The following is a 10,038-nucleotide window of genomic DNA, read 5'->3' on the forward strand; positions in this document are numbered from 1 at the left end:
GAGAGTCCACGTTTTATTGTGATCAAGGTGTAAAGTTGCAATTATCAATTTCTCATATTTTATAATTCAAAGAGCCATTATTAATTTGGAATTTTCGGTTTATTAGCTCTCTCAAATCCATTATTATTTTTCATGTCTTAGTCTCTTATTCGGTCTATAAAATGTATGCACTCTTGAGCCAAAGGTAACCGGTGGGAAGAACGATGCGTAGTGATGATGAAGTTCACACTTTTTAAAAAAGGTTTAAGACAATATATGAGAAAGCTATTTTGATGAACTTAAACATACGCAGAAGTAAAAAAATTCCGAGTTACACAAATTTTTCTTTAGAGATGCTTAAAAAGAACATCAAAAATAGAGGAACCATGCCAATTTCGATAGTTAGTTTTTTGGTTAAAATTTTTGGCATGATAAACTTAAGCCCGTGCAACGCAGGGGTCAAACACTAGTAACCTATAAACAAGGGACGAATGTGCACCCCCTGGCGTTTTCTTTTTTTACTCTCTCAGTGCGGTTTATTAAGAGCAAAAAAAAAAAAAAAAAAAGTGTAATTACAAAAAATAAAGGAGGGACCCGAATAACCCGGACCTCATAAACCAAAGGGGTGCGAGATGTAACTTTGAGTAATGGCTATAAACCTATAAAAGCTAATAACGCGTTCGGATATAATTTTGCTTCTGACTTCTGCTTCTCCAGAAGTAGAAGTCAAGAGCAGAAGTCACAAGCAAAAATATTTTTCATCACAAAAAGTTAACTTCTTTATTTGTGGAAGCAAACTAACTTATGACTTTTTGCTTTCAGAAGCCAAGAAATAACTTCTAAGTATGTATCCAAACGCGCTATAAAAAATCAGAAAAATAAAACAAGTAAAGCTCTCTAACAGATGATTCCATAAACAACAGACGCCTCGGGATAAACCTCATAAGCTAAGAACGATTTTTTGGGGACCATCCTTTTTTGGGGGACCATTGTTTTATTTTGGGTAAAGACACTAGAAGTAAATCTAGGTCACCCCATATCTGATATTTATATTAATACCTAAAATACCCTAATAATTAATTTTAGGTTATGATTAGTTAAATGATTTAGTTAATAATAATTAGTGAGATTATATTAAAAGATGGTATGATTATTAGATGAGTAGAATTTTAGAGAGAGTAAAGTTAGAGAAGATGAAGGAAAAAACACATGAAAAAAAAAATCCAATTCACTAAGTTTGGGTATTCAAGTGATGAAAACTCATCTGATTCTTCATCTCCATCCTCTCCTAGAGTATTTGTTAATCTTCACAATGATCCGGATATGAGTTATTTCTTAGATGGTGATTCTATTCTTCCCAAAACTCAATCTCAAGATGAATATGATGGATTTTATCAACCACAACCGGAGGAAGAGTATTTGGGTGTCCAGGTATGCTCCAAACTTAGATAATGTATGTTGAATTGGTCAAACTTTCCTAAAAATGTAAATTTTTCAAGTGGATTTGGGCTAGTTCGGTTACACTATGTCAAGAACAGCTAACTGAACTCATCTGGAAGTGCAGTTTGGTTGCTTTAGCTATACAAGGAAGTAACCGAACTCACATGAAAGTGTTGTTCGGTTACTTTTCCAAACACGCGGGTTACCGAACTCTCCATTAATGAAGGTTTCTCAGATTTCAGTGTAATGTTCGGTTGGTTCGTAACAAATTAACAAACCGAACTTTACGTAAAAATTAGATCTAACTTAGTGTACAAAGTTCGGTTAGTATGCAACCAATAACTAACCGAACTTACGTAAAAATAAGAATTAACTTAGTGTACAAAGTTCGGTTGTTTCGCAAACTGCATGTTTACGAACTAGATAACCGAGCTCTACGTAATATTAGAGTTTACTTAGTGTATTAATTTCAGTTGTTTCGCAAACTCTAAATAACAGCGTAAACAACCGAACTTAGGGGGAAAAAAATCTGAAGTTCCAGTGTAATGTTCGGTTATCTATATAAAATAAGAAGTAACCGAACATTTTATTTGTTACTTGTTTGGTTATATGTCAACTTTGCTACATAAACCGAACCTTGAGTTCGATTATTGCGATTAAATTTACAATTAACCGACTCTAATGTAATTCCAATTGATGTTTTTACTTTTCTTGTAGATGGAAAGCAAACCTATACCAATGGATGATTAACCTTCTCCGGTTAATATGTTTTTTGAAGATACATCTCATCACTATGCTAATGAGTTGGTATTTGACTTACCTATTGATGCGAAGAATTGGGCTAGAGAACGTGATAAGAGAGTCAATTGCGTCCTAGTTTTGAATGGAAAAGAAAGCCAAACTCGTTTTGAAATGGTTTGTGAGAGAAATGGAGATCCCGATGTTAGTCACAAGAGGAAGGTTTATGAGTATAAAAGAAAGACGACGAGGAAGAACACAACATGCTCAAAGAAAATTAAATGCCCGTTCAAGCTAGTATTTATCAATAGCAAATTAACGAAGAAATGGTTTCTAGATATGGATAAGGTGGTAGGTCGTCATAACCACCCTCGTCCGGAAGATCTTGAAGTACATGCAATGGCCGCAAGGCTCACTCCTCAAGAAATGGAAAAAATTGCTAAGTATAGGAAAATGAGTATTCCACCTTCCGTTATGCTTCGCTTATTAAAGGAAGATAACCCGGATAGCTTGAGACAATTAAAAGGAATGAATGGAAGGAAAGACAAGTAATGCAACAATTGTTTTTTTTTGGCTCAAGAGAAAGGCTACGCGGTTCAAAAGAAGGTAGGTCCGGGAGAAGAAATAACTCATCTCTTCATTGCTCATCCGAAGAGTGTTAAATTGGCTCAATCCTTCCATGAAGTTCTTATAATGGATTGCACTTACAAGACAAACAAATACGAGATGCCATTGTTGAACATTGTTGGTCGTACGTCGACGAAGTCACCGTTTACCGTTGCCATTTGTTTTCTAAAGGACGAGCAAAAACCAAGTTACACTTGGGCGCTACAAAAAGTGAAGGATATCTACCGAGATGATGATATCCCCGGGGTTATCTTGACCGACAATGAGGTATCATTGATGAATGCAATAGAGAAAGTCTTCCCATTGGCACATAATATGCTTTGTACATTTCATATATGGTGAAATGTGATGAATAGGTGCAAGCCTCAACTTTTTCCACCTAAGAGGATAGGATTGGAAGAGATTAGTAAGCTACCGGACGATGAACAAGCGGATGCAAAATAGGCATTCAATAAACAATACACCATAAATCATGCGAAATGGGTTGCCTTCTCCGGTGAATGGAAGGAATTGACTTGGTCTCTCACCGAAGAAGAGTATTATCTAAATCTTGTCGAATTTAGAGAATATTGGTCTAGCCCCGAATGTCCGGAGGATATAATAACGTATGTGATGGAGCAATGGTTGGAACCACACAAAGAGCGCTTCGTTTATGCTTTTACCAACCACCATAAACACTTTGGGAATCAAGACACAAGTTTGTTAGAATTGGCTCACCACCGGTTGAAGAAAAATCTCTTTGGATGTGTCGATAATTTTGTGGTTGTGTTTAACAAAATGGAGAGTTACTTCAACCGCGATATTGAGAGAATTAAAGAGAAGTTCCAAAAAAGCCGCATCATGAAGTACAAAAAGATTGTAGACAAAGGTGGTAACATCAAGAAAACGGAGGACTTTAGGTTTCTCAAGGGACTACACTATAATGTTTCACATGCTTGCATTAAGTTTTTAATGGTTGAGGTGAATTTGATCGACATATGGGGAACCAAGCCGAGCGAGGTGTGTGTTTGCAACATGATGAAGTCTATGGGACTCCCTTGTCGCCACATGATAGCTAAGTATGAACATGGCATAATCCCTTTAAGCGATATAGATCCACATTGGCAACAATTAAGTTTTGTCCCTCCTCCAAAGGGCGATGTCGGAGAAGGGTTTGGTGACAATGAAATGGGTAGAATCGTTATCGAGATGTACCGAAACAAGAACAAACTCGAAAGGCAAATCATTTGGGATGACATGCGTTCAATCGTTTATCCGCACACTTCGGAGAATGTGCAAGAACCGAATAAAGGCAAGGTCAAAGGTAGGCCAAAAACCAAAGAAACAAAAAAAAACAAGTTAGAGAATATGCAAAGGTGTTAGCTAAGAGGAAAAATGAAATGACCCCTTTTACTAGAGATCCTTCGGGGCATGAGCATACCGCGGAGAAGTACCAAGAAGATTCAAATAAAAGGGCTAGGAATATTATTGAAAAGGGCGAGACAAGTGATATGAAGAAGAAAGGACCAATGTTGCACTCTCAACCTACTCCGTCGGAACCTACTCAACGAGACATGAAGCTAAAGGCTCCAATTAATGATACACCACCTCTTCAAAAAATGACCAATCTTGATAAAAGGTTCTTGGAAGAGCTGCCTCCTTACATTATAGATTACGTCATATCCACCGATGACGTCCCTACGGATGGTAATTTCGGTTTCCACGTTGTCGTACAACAACTAGGGCCTTTCACTCAAGGTTCCAAGCTATATGATGATAATCAAATCACTTATGTCCGTCAAAGGTTGTTGATGAAGCTAAAGGAGAAACCGTAATTTTACAAGAGAATGTTGTCCTATGGGGATGACAGTCTCAATATGCAGTTTCTTAGGTATCAAATCCATCTCTAAGGGGGCAATCCAATCACAAGGGATCATTGGATGGGCATGCCGATATGTGGGCACTTAATCGCCGACGCATTCAATTGCGTGGTTCACTATTTCTCAAAAGGTGCTAGCTTCACATACACTCCGAAAACAACCATATGTGTCGAGCAACTTAGAGATAGAAGAGTGGTGATTGCGTTGATTGACAACAACCATTTTCTCGTTCTCTGGTTACAAAGCAATTGTCCATTGCCTCCGATATGCGGTTACTCTTATTGGAATGGATTTAACCCTGACACAATGTTGGGTTGGTGCATTATGTATGAACATAACATGGAGATGTGGAAAGCTTTGCAGGAATCGGAAAAAATTGTATACGAAGGAACAATTTCACTTGAGGATGATTAAATGTACCATTAGTTCGACTAAGTATGCTTTGAATATCAACATATGAATGAAACATTGTGTTTTTTGGTCATTTGGTCTTTGTTCTTTTTTTTTTTGTGTTATTTACAATGCAATTTATATAAGTACGTTTAGAAATAACATTACATGACATTACCGAACTATTACATGACATAAGTTTGGTTTGGAAATAAAATTACATGACATTGCCGAACTATTACATGACATAAGTTCGATTTGGAAATAAAATTACATGGCATTGCCGAAATGAAATTACAAAGGACTTAATACCCAAAACGCATTATGAAAAAGTCTCTAAGGATGCGGAAATGATCCTCATATTTGAAATCGCTTCCTTTCCATCGTTGCCATTCATTCTTTGACATTAAAACGATTTCCTCCAATGTTTCACCCCTAAGTCGATTCTTCGCAACAATCCGATATAAAATCAAAAAATCCACAACTCTTTCTCGAATCTTTTCAAATCGAATGAACAATCGCAAAATTTCTCATGAATTTTCCCCAAAAACTATTACTCATAACACCATTGAATCTTCGTTCTTCATCCCTCTTTGAAAAGCATAGAACGTAGTTTCTACAAATAGAAAGATCTTCTTCTAAAGTAAATTTATGACTAGGAATTGCCATTTTTCTGAAAATTTGATAGAAAATGTTAACCATGAGAGGCATATATATACCATTGGGGTGTATAACGGATATAAAAAGAGCCAATCTTTTTGTCGGAACAAGTATATTGTTGTGTCAGCACCTAAGTTTGGTTACATTGCAAAATCTTCTTATAACTGAAATCTACGGTGCCAAGAAAACTCAGAAGTTACAGGGTTAGGTTCGGTTTACCTGGTAAATTTCTGCAGGTAACCGAACAAAACATTTCTTAGGACATATTTTGGAACCCCTTAGTTCTGCAGGTAACCGAACCTAACCCTGGAACTTCTGAGTTTTTTTGGAACCGTACAGTTCGGTTACATGGAAATTTTGCGATCAAACCGAACTGGGAGTTCGGTTATACCTGAAAAATTGCTATCAGACCGAATTGGGAGTTCGGTTATACCTGAAATATTACTATCAAACCGAACTACCTCAACAACATAAGGATAACAAACTACTACATCCGCAATAAATATAAGAAAATTGATTCGTTTGATATTTTTGAACATAAGAAAAGTCTTCTAAACATAAGAAAACAAACTACTACATCCGCAATAACAAACAAAGTCTTCCAAACATAAGAAAATAAACTACCGAAGCCACAATTTAAAAGTCTTCCAAACATAAGAAAACAAACTACCAAATCCGCAATAACAAAGTCTTCGAAACATAAGAAAACAAAGTACTAATTGTTTGCAATTACTCATTTACGACGAGAAACTTTCTTACTCTTGCATTTAGGAGCTTTAGCATTTCCTTCGTCACTATGAGTATCCTCTCCACTGCTTTGTTGTTCAACCATTCGACTTGAACCTTCCCCTTGTTGGCGACTCCTTTTCACCGGCATTGGATCAACATTGTTGGGTGAAAAAATATTTGTCATTTGGTTGTAGAGCTCCATTTGTTCTCGAGTGTCCATGGAGTCTCCAGACCGGATCTTTGTCATCAATTTCTTCATCAATTTAGCACCTGACTTCACCTTTTTGTAATGAAAAGAATAAATAAATGACTTTTTTTTTCAATATTTCATAACATTTTGAAAAGCAAAAAATAAGAGTAAATCTCTTACCGCTGTATTCCATAAGACCAAGGCCTCGTCACCACAGGTAGGCGTATTCTTCATAATCTTCTGAGCTTGTTTCTCCACTTCCTTCGCTTTCGCTTTCTCCGCACGGGCTTGTTGGACTTTTTTTATTACACGAGGATGAGAAATAGTTTCATCAGCATTTATCCCTCATCAGCAGCATTTGGCTCATCATACGAATCATGCAAGTATTCATTTGGAACAATATAATTCCCCATGTTGTTCCAATGGTCCAATGATGGAGCTGGTTCGTATTTGGGTACAAAATTCTTTTCGGTGTCCTTAGTTCCCCACTTCTTCACCTTGAAGTTGAACTTTTCCTCTTGTGGGATAGTTTGGACGCAAGTAAATTGTCTCAATACTCTTCGAGGATTATACATTGTACAACCGCCAGGATAAAACAACGGTCCATTGTAACCCGCGACAGGTGAGAAATCAATAACCCGAACATCTTCCTCCTCTTCATCTGAATTAAGGGTGTATGGATGGAAAACCACATCTTCGACCGTTAACTCATCCAATTTCTCCCTCAACCTCAATACCTTTTGTTCCTTATTCTTGTCCTGTGAGTTCAAAAATTCATATTTACCAGTTGTAGGCTTACCATATTGCCAAGGACTGTGAGCATGAGACAATTTCAGTTTAGGGAAGTGGTCATACACCCAAACCTATGAGAACAAACCACAAATGATACATTCTTAGTATGATTAGTAACAATACACATTTATTCATTCATTTAATGAAGTTTCAAACACATAAAGGATATAATTCAACGGCGTAACTGGACAAGGGTGTATAACCCTCCAAAGAAAACACTCTTAAGCCTCGAAGATTTTCCGAGCTCCGCTTGAATGAATGAAAGAACCACAATGCCCCAACAGTAGTTGTTCACCTCATCAAGGGGGTCCAATAGCTGGAGGTAATGGGCATTTACCACGTGACCTGAAGTGTCGGGGAAGAAAATGGTTCCTAGTTGATATAAAAAATAAGCAGTCACATGGTGCTTAATCTTCTCCTCGGTCATCACCAACTTTCCTTGAAGAACCAAATTTCTCGTCCCATTAAACTCATCAAACAAGGTTGTCATATTGATCTTTTTCAATGTCTTCTTGGACGTGCGGTCTTTGTTAAACGGATTATCCTCATCACCTTCCTCAGGCTCTTTTGCAGCTCTTCTAAACTCACATTGTTCCTTGGAAGAGCTCCATCCTAGACATTTTTCGACCAACTTTTCAAGACGTACATAAGTCATTGAGGGATCATAGCCTTCTCGAACACTTATTCCCGTAATTGGTAGGCCTGTGATTTTAAAACAATCATCCGGAGTTATTTCCATCTCGCCAAACGGTAGATGAAAGGTATCCGTCTCTGGATAAGCCCTCTCGAAAAATGCAGTAACAGTGACAACATCAAACTTTTGGTGCGCGTGTTGTATCGCATTCCAAAGTACACAATCATATACCGCCAACTGGACCTCATCACACCCATTCTCTATATTCCGTGTCTTGTTATTTTGACGTTTTAAAACACGGACAACATTATTATGGTCCTACAAAAACAACATCATATCTTATATACTAATATATATAGAAAAGAACAATATATGTCAAAATATAATAAAATGAACGAGAAATCTAAATCTTGATGGTTAAGATTGAACCATACCTTTGTCGCAAAGATCTTGGCAGCCCATGAGTTTTTGTACACCATCAATACCTCCCCGCCATCTCTTGGAGTACCATATGTTGGATTCTTTGGCGGCAAACACAAATTGTCATCAGGAATGTATGAATATCTAGCACAAGGCTTTTTAGGCGTCTTTCTAGGTTTCTTTACCACTATTTCTACTTGTCCCTCTTCTTCTTCCTCTTCATCCGAGTCCTCCTCTGATTCATTATCATCCTTATCTCCAGCCTTGTCTCCATCTTCCTCACCTTTTTCACCCTCATCATCGCCACTCTCATTTCCTCCTCCTTGAGCTGGTTCATCTTCTCCACCTTGATTATGTTCTTGACTGCCCATCTCTTCCACGATCTCTTCATTAACTTGTTGGATTACGTTGTCAATATTATCTTTATTGACACCATCTTGGATGACAACACCCGGTAATGACCCACCTCCATACTTAGCATTTTTGGTTCCACGCTTACCGGCATCACAATGTACTTTGCCTCGAGGCGTGAGAGTTCTCAGATTTTCCAGTGAAGGTTGGTTGGATTTTTTACCTCTGCAACAAATCAAGAAAACAAAAGATATCAGCTTAACCGATAAATGATTCACTAAATCAGATGCAAATAAGGGTACTCAGCGAAGAGTTCGGTTTGTCAAATTTTTTTGCGAACAAACCGAACTCCACATGTATGCAACTACTGAAGAGTTCGGTTTGTCAAGATTTTTTGCGAACAAACCGAACTCAACATTGGTCACTATTAGTGAAGAGTTCGGTTTGTCAAGGTTTTTTTCGAATAAACTGAACTCCACATGTATGTAACTCAACAAAGTTGGACAAGTTCGGTTAAACTGAAACTCAACATATTGGGCAAAATAGCATAGTCCGGTTACATTGAACTTTTATTTTATTTTTTTTGTAAAGTTCGGTTACTGAATAGTTTTAGAATTTTATGCGAACCAACCGAACAAGATAGCTCAGTTCGGTTACACAAAAACTCAAAATAGCGGGCAAAATTGGACAGTTCGGTTACATGTGGAAAAACAATTTGTTGTAAAACTGGTTAAGTTAGGTGAGAAAAAAGTTTTAGGCTTCTTTGCGAACTAACCGAACTGCCAGTTCAGTGACCTAGTTTTGAATCCTATAGAACTGAACTGTTCTTCGTGTTCTTCCTTTCAGGAAGTTCGGTTAACAAACTAGGATTTTTTAGAAATTCGTCCTAACCGGACAGTGCACTGTAACTTCCATTTGAACCTATTTTGATGATTTATATTCAATTAAACGAATCAAAATCAAATTAAAAGTAATGGGTTTGTTGGAAAATACCTTCGAATTGATCCCATGGCAGAATCAGGCTTCTTACTGCGTCTATTATACTGGATTGTGGATTCACTTGGCTGTTCCACTTCTTTATGAATCTCAAAATCACTTAGCTGATTTGCTAGATGCCCTAATGTGGGACCTGTTCCTGGGAGTCTTTTGGTTTTCTTTCGAAGAACCATTCTTATAGTCGATTGATTAATCGACGATGAAAATTTTATGAATCAACGATTAATCGATGA

The sequence above is a fragment of the Papaver somniferum genome, unplaced genomic scaffold (assembly GCF_003573695.1).
Source record: "Papaver somniferum cultivar HN1 unplaced genomic scaffold, ASM357369v1 unplaced-scaffold_133, whole genome shotgun sequence".
Classification (NCBI taxonomy): Eukaryota; Viridiplantae; Streptophyta; class Magnoliopsida; order Ranunculales; family Papaveraceae; genus Papaver; species Papaver somniferum.